The sequence below is a fragment of the Ptiloglossa arizonensis genome, chromosome 4, assembly GCF_051014685.1.
Source record: "Ptiloglossa arizonensis isolate GNS036 chromosome 4, iyPtiAriz1_principal, whole genome shotgun sequence".
NCBI lineage: Eukaryota > Metazoa > Arthropoda > Insecta > Hymenoptera > Colletidae > Ptiloglossa > Ptiloglossa arizonensis.
This window is the reverse complement of record NC_135051.1, coordinates 18,395,431-18,407,969: the sequence shown is the minus strand read 5'-3', so window position 1 is coordinate 18,407,969 and position 12,539 is coordinate 18,395,431. Positions and strand designations below refer to the sequence as shown.

The following is a 12,539-nucleotide window of genomic DNA, read 5'->3' as shown; positions in this document are numbered from 1 at the left end:
CGCGATTCTGTTACCATTACCATTCAATCCTTCTCTTGAATTACCGTGCTTTAATTCGGTTCAGTGTGCTACGATTCTTACGACCGTCGTTTGCAAGTTACGGATCGTCGACAACGAAAATTCTCCCTTGTTCGTTCGAATTCGAAGAGAGGGGTCGTTTAACGTGAAAGAGGATCTCGCTTTTGTCTTAAATGCGTTAGTGTGTTTCATTTCGTACCGTACCGTAACGTGTTCCTCTTCGAACGGGGTGAAAAATATTTTTGAACACTCTTTTTTTACGATCAGTGCCATTTTTGGGCCCGAGAAAATCATACTTGTAACGTCACTTTTTTCATAAGTGCAATAAATCCTTTAAATTTAAATTACGATATTCTTCTTTTCGATAGATATTGAAAACATTGCCCAAATATTTCTAGACACTCTTTTTTTACAATCAGTGCCATTTTTGGGCCCGAGAAAATGATACTTGTAACGACACTTTTTCATAAATGCAATAACACTTTTTAATTTAAGTTAGAATGTTCCTTCTTTCGGTGGACATTGAAAACATTGTCAAAATATTTCTAGACACTCTTTTTTTACAATCAGTGCCATTTTTGGGCCCGAGAAAATCATAATTGTAACGTCACTTTTTTCATAAGTGCAATAACTCCTTTGAATTTAAGTTACAATGTTCTTCTTTTCGATAGATATTGAAAACATTGTCAAAATATTTCTGGACACTCTTTTCTTACAATCAATGCCATTTTTAGGCCCGAGAAAATGATACTTGTAACGTCACTTTTTTCATAAGTGCAATAACTTCTTTAAATTTAAGTTAGAATGTTCTTCCTTTCGCTAGACATTGAAAACATTGCCTAAATATTTCTGGACACTTTTTTTTTACAATCAGTGCCGTTCTGGGCCCGAGAAAATAATACGCAGCGCCATTTCCACACTTAAGGACATATTGAACCCAAACACACACCACGGGCCAAAATTCCTAGTAAAAATTGTGCAAGGAAGAATTCCATAGCTCGAAATAAAAGAAAAATAAAAAAAAGAAATAAAAAACTAATGCACAAGGGGCTTCATTCTCGCGGAAAAATTCCCTTTGAAAAACACTCACGTATCCATTCACGGTAGAATCCGTAACTCGTCCATTAGCCGTTACTCTTACGCCGATTATTCAAATGCATTTTTCTCGAGAAGGAAATCTCCCGATGCAATTTCGTCGTTCTACGCTCCCCCTTTTTATTTCGAGCCGTAGCGTCTCCCTGACCCCGTTTCTACCAAGAATTTTGGTCCACGGTGTACAAGGGAATATTTTCTCATCTTTTTCTTTTCTTTCTTTCTTTCTTTTTTTTTTCAAATTTCCCCGCGACTTCGACGAGCCGGCTCACCCCCTCCGCTCTTTCCAGGATTAATCTCTCTATTTTCGACCGCACGCGCGCGAGACCATATCGGAGCGAGCACTTAAACCATCGGGCGGCGTTAACGCGTGGTATACATCGGAGTGGCTGGATTAGGGTGCAACCTCCGCGAGGGACTTATTTCGGGATCGAGTGGCAGTCACTTCGAACGTAAATATACGGGTCGCCGACAGCCTGGCCGTAAAACGGTCCTCCTGGTCCGTACACGGACCCCTTGGCCTTCTCTCGAGAGCGCAAACCCGGGGAAACAAAAAGGGGTTGGACGACGCTCGTGCGTCGTCGGATTAAATCGAATCAAAGAAAGAAATAAAGGAGAAAAAAAAAGAAAAAAAGAAAGAAAAGGGAACGCGTCACAATAGAATTTATTCCAGGTCAGAGTTTCAACCCTTCCGTACGGACAAAGTCGCATTCTGCTTTATTCCAGCGGTACTCCGGCCAGGTCCGATTCGTTCGATAACCATTTCGGTTGACTCCGTTTTCCTTTTAGCGGAATACGTATAAGTTTTCGATTTTACTCTCTCGGCCCGAATTTCGCGTACACTTTCAATCATTGTGTATCTTGGTAACACGAAGGACTCGAAACGGATATTGTACCGATATATTGCTACTTTCTCGGTTGAATTTTGTTTATCGATGCAGTCGTGGAATTTGTCAAAGTGGATGGACAAAGGTCGTGAACGTCACGTGTAAGGAGTTCGTGATTATAAGAACATCGTCGTTGGGTTTTCCTTTTTGCGACAGAATTGTTTGCAACAGTGTGTTTACGCGGCTCACGATCCACGTTTTCTTTTCACCCAGAGTCCCTTTGAGTACGCGAGCTCGCGCGGAATATTCCTTCGAGCGTCAAACGAGCCTGGATTTTAAAAGAAGTTAAAAGAGATCCTTAATGCCCGTAATATCCGTAATGGTACCGAATATTCGACCGATAGTTCCGCCAAGTGTTCCTCCAAGCATTGGACTAATGGCCTTAAGCTTCAACACTTTTATTGGAAAACTTTTACGCTGACTGTTCTAAATGAATAATGTGGGATATTTCCTAAATTAATAAATTCACGTTTCCGTGGAATATTGGACGACCGAGACCATCCATCTTTTTCGCAAAATGCACAGCCGGACACGGTACTTTATCATTTTTATTAAGAAACTTATATACAAGACAGTACACGTTTTCGATATAAATCATACTTCAAATTTATTTCGACTCTTTGTCGCTGAATCGATGAAAGAAAAAGGGTCTCTGCAAAGTTCACTTTGGAATATTTACAAGATTCTCTCATGATATTTTCTCATGGTGAACAATTCACAGTTCAAATGTATTTTAATTTTCTTCTGTAAAGTTCACTTTGGAATATTTATAAGATTCTCCCGATATTTTCTCATGTTGAACAATTCACAGTTCAAATTTATTTTAACTTCCTACCTTACAATCTATAAAAAAAAGAAACTCTGCAAAGTTCACTCTAGAAAATTTACAAGATTCTCCCATGATATTTCCTCATGGTAAACAATTAACAGTTCAAATTTATTTTAACATTCTACCTCGCAATCTATAAAAAAAAAGAATCTCTGCAAAGTTCACCTTGTTAAATTTACAAGATTCTCCCATGACATTTTCTCACGATGACCTATAACGAACTTTACCCGTCCACTTCCTGTTTACTTCGAGCACCAATTGATCCAAGAAATCGCAAAAAGAAAAAAAAAGAAAATGCGCAGAAACGAAAGATTCCTCTCGTAATTTTCGAGAAGCCGAAATAAACTTCGCGAGGCTTCCGCGCGGTGTCCAGAATTCGCTAAGGGCGTTGGCGCGTCTTGCCAAGAAAAATCGAAGTGAATCTTATTCGTAGAACGCTTCCGGAGGCACGCGAAAAGTGGAGGGGGTGGTCGATGGGGTTAGTAAAAATAGAAGCAGAAACGAAACGGTCGTGAATAGAACGATCGGTGATTTCGAAGGTCAGCCGGGGTACCAAAACGAGGACCCCTGGCTGGCAAGAAGGAAAAGGGTGGCGAGCCGTGGTGCACGCCCCGTGTTATTGATCGGGCTGGAGCGTACATCGGATTCGGAGACTCGTCGCGGTTGCCCTGGAGCCTTCGGGAGCCTCGTCCTTTTCTCTCGGCGGCGACGATGCCTGGAGTTCTACGTTCGTTCGAGTACCTTGAAAAAAAAAATCCAAAACCAGTCCCCGATCTATGAGGCTAGACAGATACTATCGACTTTCCGTCCTTGCGACAGTCAGACATCGCGATACGAACCTGCACGGGAGCGCTGATACTTGCTAGATAGCTCCACGACTCGACTGAACGGTCGAGTGGCGACGATACTTGTTCGAGTGCCCTGGAAAAATCCAAAACGAGTGCTCAATCTGTCAAATTGGAGAGATACCATGGACTTTTTGTCGTACGAGAACGTAGAGGTCTATAAGTTTAGAAACAGTGGCGACGATACTTGTTTGAGTGCCCTGGAAAAAATTCAAAATGAGTGCTCGATCTATCGACAGATACTATGGACTTTCTATCGTACGATATTATGTTGGGCTGCAGGTTTAGTAACAGTGGCGACGATACTTGTTTGAGTGCTCTAGAAAAAATTCAAAATGAGTGCTCAATCTGTCAAACTAGAGAGATACTATGGACTTTCTATTGTACTATAATATAGAGGTCTATAGGTCTATGCAAGAGTACAGATACTTGTTTGATTGCAGCTCAACTCGACGAAACAGACGAATGATAACGATACTTGTTTGAGTGCTCTGGAAAAAAAATTTTAAAATGAGTGCTCGATCTATCGACAGATACTATGGACTTTCTATCGTACGATATTATATTGGGCTGTAGGTTTAGTAACAGTGGTGACGATACTTGTTTGAGTGCCCTGGAAAAAATTCAAAATGAGTGCTCAATCTATTAAACTAGAGAGATACTATGGACTTTCTATTGTACTATAATGTAGAGGTCTATAGGTCTATGCAAAAGTACAGATACTTGTTCGATCGCTCCTCAACTCGACGAAACAGTCGAGTGGTAACGATACTTTGAGTGCTCTGGAAAAATCCAAAACGAGTACTCGATGTACGAGACTAGGCAGATATGATCGAGTAACGATGATGCCTGGAGTGCCTTGGAGCACAATCGAAAATGAGTGCTCGATCTATGATACACACATGTAACAGATACTATCGATGTTCTATTGTACAATAATTTGGTTGTCAGACGTTCGAGTGGCTAGAAAAAAAATCCAAAACGAGTGCTCGAACCAGTGAAGCTGTACAGAAACTTGGAACAGAGCACAGTGTCTTTATTAACAATGTGACGTAATCATTCACGTACTCGTATATTTTATAATTTATTTATATCATAAATTTGTGGAAATTGGACCCATCATCTCGCTGATTTAGAATCCATTAAGCGAAAACGGACCGAAGGAATTGTTTCGCAAACAATTGTAAAGTTGAATCTCGTTACAAAAGAAGATAAAAGTGGTTCTAAAGGAAGAAAGGAAAAAAAAACTGATTTCAATGCCATTCTACTCGTCTCTTTTAACCGTGTATCGTTAGCCTTGACCAGCTTCTCGTATCCTCAAAAGCACTAGTGATACTTGGGCATTCCCTTTGAAGTGACTCACGATAGTTTCACTTTGATCCCCGCCAGTGTACAAATATTATAAACTTACGGCGACCACGACTGGAAAAAGAACGCGTGAATGCACTCCAATTTACCTACGCTTTGCACTTGTCGTCCAATGGACGTCGTCGACGATCTTTCGTAATAAATTTGAAAAAAAAAAGAAAAAGAAAAAAAATTGTCGAACGGTTCGAAAAATCGTGTCTGGCGAACGCAACGTTCGCGAAAACACGAGAACGCGAAACGTATTTTCTCGTATAGGGGAATTAACGAGACACTTTTACCCGAGGATGAAATTGAAAATTCCACTTTCGCGCGCTCAACGTCGAAAATATTCGCCTCTGTGTAAAAAGAATCTCGCGGGATTTTCAAATGCAGCGAGTCTCGGTGGCACGTTTCTCGTTAACATTCGCAACTATTTTTGCTGGAATCTTTTGAAAATCATCCGGTGATTTCTCACTCGATGCGCGCGATCATTGTTAAGAGTAATTGGTCAAAGTCGCGAAGACGTAGCGCTGTCCATCGATTCTCCGCATTAGAGAAGACGTATCGCCGCGTCAGATAGACGAAGAGTGTGCCCATTGGCTAAAATATTATCCGGTTTGTGATCGCGTCACCTCAACACCGAGAGTTCGGAAACATAGTTACCACTCTCAGCCGATCGCAGCATGTAAGGATAATTTCGTGGTAATCGAATATCGGCCCTCCACGTGAAGGGTGTCGTTCACTGATTAATCGTCGACGATGGATCTGGCACGGTTCTAGGACTAGCGTAATTTCCAGCACTCGGTTACGAAATAGGAGAAACGCCAGGAATCGTAGATAACGACAGACAACAGAACACACCGGGTGAAATTCGCCATTACGCTTTGACGATTTGCGACTCGAGACAGTGACGTGTAACCGGGGTTGGAGGCGATCAGAATTTCGATAGAAGTGTGATCTCGATCGTTTTATTAATAAACGTCGATCGATCCCAATTACGATCCTAGTTACGAGGCGAGAAATCAGGCCAGGAATCGTAGATAACAACAGACAACAGAAATACACCGAGTGAAATTCGCCATTACGCTTTCACGATCTGTGACTCGAGACAGTGACGTGTAACCGGGGTTGAAGGCAACAATTTTTGTATATTTTGCATCGTATTCGTCGGAAAATATTTATTGGTGCGATTTTCCCGATGAAAATGAACCTCTAAGCACTTGTGGAATTCTAAAGCGGTTCAATTTTCCCCGGTAATTAAAAATAGTCCGGTCGGGGGCGTGCTCGGATTAATTTTCATTGGGAAGTTGTTTTCGACGGTCCATTAATAATACTATCGCGAAGATTTAAGATACAGCGTGAAATATCTTTTATTCTATTAGAGGAAGAAAAATCTCGCGTTTTGTCGGAAGGTTTACCAGCGTAATAGAAATCTGGACAGTGGTGGGGATAACTCTGCGCCACGAATCCGGGGACGGAAGCGCGCCTTGAAACCGAGGATTATTGTAATCCGAATAGAGTCGTGTTTGGATTCATTTTTATCGGGAAACCCTTGCCGATTTATTGAAAACGCTGTCGCGAAGATACGCGTAACAGTATAAAAATATCAAGTTCCGTAAGAAAACGAAATTTGTTATTTTTAACGACAAATGACATCCTTAGGTTTCATGGGTCGCCGCTCGCTCGCGATACAGAAACCTAAATAATAACGGATATAATTCCACGCCATGAACCCGAGAACCCTATCTTGAACCCGAGAACCCTATCTTGAAACCGAGGACCCCTATCATCCCGACAGGGTCGTGTTCGTACTCGTTCTCATCGGGAAACTCTAATGAAGCCATTGGTAACTCCAACTCCTATGAAGATCTAGATCAGATCATTTCTTTAAGAAGAGGTATAAAAATAAATAAAAATTCCTCAGCGGATAAAAATTTTGTATCCCGATTGCGAGAAACCGAGGAGGACACCGCGTCTCGAAGCGAAGAATCACAATGGTTAATTTATGGGAGGAGAAACAAAGAACTCGTGAAAGATTTTTCAAACTTCCTGAGCGTGCGAGTGGAATAAGCCAGGGAAAGGGTTACGAGGGAAAACACACGGTCGCGCGCGCGCCAAAAGTGGCGTTACAAAGCGGCGCGGGGACGTTATGAATGTTTTGATTTCAGAGGAACGGAACTCGTGTCCCCGTTTATTCCTGCAGCTGCGACTGCGAAATCAGCGCACGCCTCGTCGACTAGAGGCCACGGCTCGTGTCAGGACACCGGCCGGGGTCGTGCTTACGACCCCTCTTCTGCGGAGTCGTTGGCCGACGACGCGCAAAGGTGAACAGAAACGTCGGTGAAACGAGGTTGCGCGAAGGGAGGGGTGGGGAGATCATTTTCCACGGCTCGTTCCTTTAGTGGGTCGTGTGCCGTTGATTAAGGCCGACGTCGAACGACCGAAACCGAACGAACGATCGATCGATCGATCGATCGAACGCGTCGATGATCAGAAACGGAAACTCTTGTTCCACCCTAACTTCCTTTACGAGCTGAGGTCTCCGTTGAGAGTACACTGTAAACAATTCGCGATGTTTGACGGTGTTTGTGTATACCGTTCTTTGTTGGAAAGAAACACAAACCTGATATTGGAAGTTGGGAACAGCGGTAGGGGGAAAATTGACGGATCTGATGGAAACGCTATTAAAGAAAGTATCGGGTTAGGTGTGCCTCACGATGTTAGACGCGATGGAAACTCGATCAGAGAATATGGTATTGGGTTAGGTGTGGGTTAGGAGGTTGGAAAGTACTGGTGGGATGGATCTGGGTTGGGATATTGGGAAATATTATTAGGTTAGGTCTGGGTTGGGATATTGGAAAATATTATTAGGTTAGGTCTGGGTTGGGATATTGGAAAATATTATTGGGTTAGGTCTGGGTTAGGATATATTGCTAGGTTTATTGTGTGGTAGGGTTTCAAAGAATACTACTAGGTTAGGTCTGGATTGGGATACTGGAAAATATTATTAGGTTAGGTCTGGGTTAGGATATATTGCTAGGTTTGTTTCGTGGTAGGGTTTCAGAGAATACTACTAGGTTAGGTTTCGATTGGGATATTGGAAAATATTATTCGGTCTGTCTCAGAATACTAGAAAATACTCTTAGGTTAGTTCTACCTTGTTGTACCAGAAAGTACAACTAGGTTAGGTCTACCATAGTATATTAAAATTCACCAGGAATAATTAAAAATGAATCAAATAACACACGGAAAGATGTGTCACGGTGGAAAGAATACCATCGACTCTAAATTAATCTCTCACCCGTACGAGTACATTTACCCGTTCGATATTCTCGAAGCGGTCAAGTGTATCGTTCGATACTTGTGAAATTGACACCGGGAACGGTCTCTTTCGCTCGTGACTTTTCCCCAGATCGTCTTCTGGTCGGTTGGATGCGGGACAACTCGACGAATGATCGGACAGCAGCTATGGAAGCGCGTCCTTCGTAACGAAGAACAACGGGACTCGGAGGGCGGTGAAAAAAGGGGACGTTTTCTGGAACGTAGAAAAGCTCCGGGACAAAATGGAACGATTCGTTCGCGGATCGGGTCGGGGCTGACAGATCGTTGACGACGATACGGATGGTCCAGTTACCTGGATGATCGTCTGTGACGAAGCTCGCGCGGTTGATTACCTCGAAACACTCGGATCGATCGTCAGCGGAACACCCGGCGGGGGTTTGGTTGGTTGGTGAGGGCGGAGGGGAGGGGACAGCACGCAAAGACGGCCGATACGGAATGAACAACGCCATGATAAAAATGTTCCGACTCATCGCTGTTGCGGCGCATACGGACCGGAGAGTATCGAGACGCTCCAGTTACTCTCTGTTCAAGAGACACGCCCGATGAACGACAGCTTTTTTCTTCGACCCGATGAACGCTGTTTTTACGCCTTAAATAACGTGCACACTGCACAACGTGTCCCGTTGCGTCTTTCGGGACGATAAAATGTCTCAGGACAATTTCAAGGGGCGAAACTACCTCCCAAGGAAGCAAAAATAATTTTAACGAAGGGGGTAACACGGTACACGAATCGGTATATAAAAATTTATTTAGCCCGCTTTCGATCACCATGTACGTTACTAAAAGGTACGACAAATTTATAATTGTCGTCGAGATTTCATTGGTTACCACTTTTGTTATTTTTTCCTACCGATAGTACTTCGTCTGTTAAATTTTGAATAATTTTTTTTTACTAGGACAAAAATATCCGTACACACAAGTATGAAAAAATTAGTTCGAGTATTTTTATTATTTTTTCCTACTGATAGTACTTCGTCTGTTAAATGATTTTTTTTTACAAGGACAAAAATAACACCATACACACAAGTATGAAAAAATTAGTTCGAGTACTTTTATTATTTTTTCCTACCGACAGTACTTTGTCTGTTAAATTTTGAATAATTTTTTTTTACAAGGACAAAAATATTCGTACACTCAAGTATGAAAAAATCAATTCGAGTACTCCATTGAGCTTTGGTTCACCCGGTACGTTAATGAAAAAAAGCCCAGGGAATTTATTTTATTCAATGGACTTACGATCGCCATTTGCCCATACATTTTTCAGTCGCCATTTTTGGACACTGTTCCACTTCTGTTCCACTCACTCGATCGGTGAATGTTCGCCCAGCGTCCAAAACTGACGGACGACGCTCGTATTTCACAGATTTAATTTTCAACGGGAACCGGGGCTGTGCAAACGACGGGATTTTGCAATAAACGTTAGATAGCGCCGCAAGAGCTGTTCAAACATCGTTCTCACGGTAACGTATGGCGTTAAAAAAGAACTGAAGTCCTCTAAAAAGCAAAACAATCACCGAGGAAGAGGGTCAAACTCCACCCATCCACCTCCTACGCGCGTAGCGGATGCATCCCTTGAACGGGACCAGATAAGATTATACTTAACGGCCGAGGGATTTCCGTATGACGGCCACCTGGGGTCCGTTGCAACCGGCGTTATTTTTACTCGCGACCATTTATTTTCTCAAGAATTTCAGACGTCGTGTCAGTTTATCTAACGCACAAACACGTCCCGGCGATAATTCCCTTCGAAAATAGCCGATAAGGGCTCTTCGTCCGGTTTAGGCGTAACATCCGTAAGCTGTTCGTAGTTTAAATGCGCTCTCGTGTGCAACGTATTTCAAAAGACGTCCCACAGGCTGCACGGAGCTTTTAAATTCAAGAAGCGCTCGACGATAGATCATCTACCGCGCGAGAGCTAAAAACCAGGAACGTATGAGATGTCCGATTATAACGTGAATAACGTCGAAGTCGTCAGTGGTATAGAAGCATTTTTTTTTTTATAATTTTACGTTATTGGATTCGTCTTAAACAAAATTATTATTTTATAACGATAAAGTGTGTAATCTACTTTGTAAAACCTCTGTTGAAAGTAATAGAGATTCGGAGACACCCTGTATAAATACAGATCAATATCGCATCGATTCATTGAGAAGGTTATTCAGTTGTTGCAATAATGTACGGTAGTAACGGGGTTTCTGTAAGGTTCTAAAAAGAGCGCAAACTTTGGAAATAAGTTAACCTAAATTTTGCCTCGAAAAGACACTCTATTCGAAATTATGTATTCTCAGTCGGTTGATAGCCGCGCAGCAGTAGCCCTGAAACGCATGGAACACACTATTTGATGCAACGGGAAGATTAACATAACCTCGCGACACAGTCGTGTTCATCACGGCAATGGATATGGTAATACACGGCATTGTATTTTGCCCGTACGCCGACTGAAACGCTTCTTGATACACGGTCGATTTGAAACCGGACACCTTGTACCTAACAAAATCAACGAGGCTCCGATCGCATAGATAATATTTACGTTTCGGTAATGGTTTCTAACGTGTTTTTCTTTTTCCGAAAGTCTCCCGATAAAACCTATTGAATAATAGATGGCGTATTTTCAGACACAATATGCATCCCAAATAAGCGCAGTCATATCTACAAGGGGGATATACTGTACGGGTATAGCATTTGTGCGTGACCGGACTCCTCTCTTCGTTACTTGTATTTATTTTCCCGGGGAAAGAACAATCTCCGAGCAGAAAAATTGAAGGTTATCTCCAGAAGTGCACGGAAACATAAAATAAAAGCCGCGGTTCTCGAGAGAATGATACAATTTTCATCCCAACTAATTTTTCCCGAAGCCAACGTTTACAGAGCTGTCCAAATGTCTCTGTTTGCACACAGACGCGCAAGGGGATACGCATACAAAGGACGCTTACGTACGTTCGTGCACGCTTAGTTCAGTTGCTTTCCAGTCTGGACGCAAACCACCATGATTCTCCCGCGTATTAAGAAACCTCCTTTACTTTTTGCACGGTCGCTACATTCATCCCTCCCCTCTCCTTTGAACGCACTTGCACGCATTATGGAAGCTACCGTGTCCTGTGTAACTTCTAACAGGAGCGCGACGCGTTCCGATTCGCCTCTTGACTTCGTTTGTTCGGTTTGTTAACCTATTTCTCGAAAGTGGGATCGTGCAAAACGTCGTGAAGATTCTCGTAACGCGGCAGTTTCGTATGGAATCGCTGCGTGCGTACCTATGAACGCGGTCTGCCCTCTCGCGGCGAGCGGAGGAATTAAAACCGAAACGACACGGTGACACATCGCGATCCAAACCTGTACGCGGTTGCGCCTATTCGAAGTTTTGCGTACGCGGCTTTTCGTTAAGGTACCTCACCGGCGAAAGGAAGAGATCTGCACGCGCACGCGGACAGCGATGGATCGGGCGTTCTCATGGGCGGGTTCATGGAAATGGATCGTGCATCTCGATGAATTTTCACGAGCCTGTGAGGGGTTAGCTGTATTAACCGGTCGCTGCGCTGGCAGTTGCGCAGGGAACGTCTGACACGAAACTGGGTTGCACTACTTCGCTCGGGTCTGGCCGCAGCCGCGAGAGAGACCGGGCTTTGGGTGCAACCTGCATAATGCATGGGTGCACGGGTCGGGACGAATCGAAAGCTGTCCAATAGAGTGGGGAGGGAGGAGGAGTTTCCTCCGTTAAAAAATTATGAGGCTCACGGAGCGCGTAGCCGATGTTTCGACGAATGATACGCGATCTTATTTTCCCTTTTTCATCAAGCGAGTTTACCCGCTTGAATGGAATCGGTTTCCAAAGACTATTTTTGTACCTTTTATTTCCGCGCGATCTATTTTCCGTCCTCGCTCGTATTTCGAATGGGTATAGAAAATAATTCTTTGAACGTGAAAACGATATTTAATTACATTTGGGGGTGAACTGTACGCGAACAATGGCCGTTCGCGAACGAATGGTTAAACGCATCGTGTAAAATTAATGGTAACGAGTATAAAAGATCCGTACGATAATGAATATAAAATAATAAACTACACGGGTAATATGATCTTTAGTCTCGAGCCGGGGTCGTTCTTCGGTCGTGTTGTAACGTAACGAATTTATCGAAGAAAAAAAGAAATTGCAAATCGATTTTCAGTCTAAACGGTTCATTT

General features: G+C 43.0%; 1 protein-coding gene across 4 annotated transcripts in view; it reads left to right on the top strand.

Annotated features, from left to right (window-relative positions):
* Myo81f (unconventional myosin 81F) overlaps positions 1-12,539 on the top strand; it is a 53,708-nt gene that overhangs the window by 26,607 nt on the left and 14,562 nt on the right. The gene's annotated exons all lie outside the window — the stretch shown is intronic.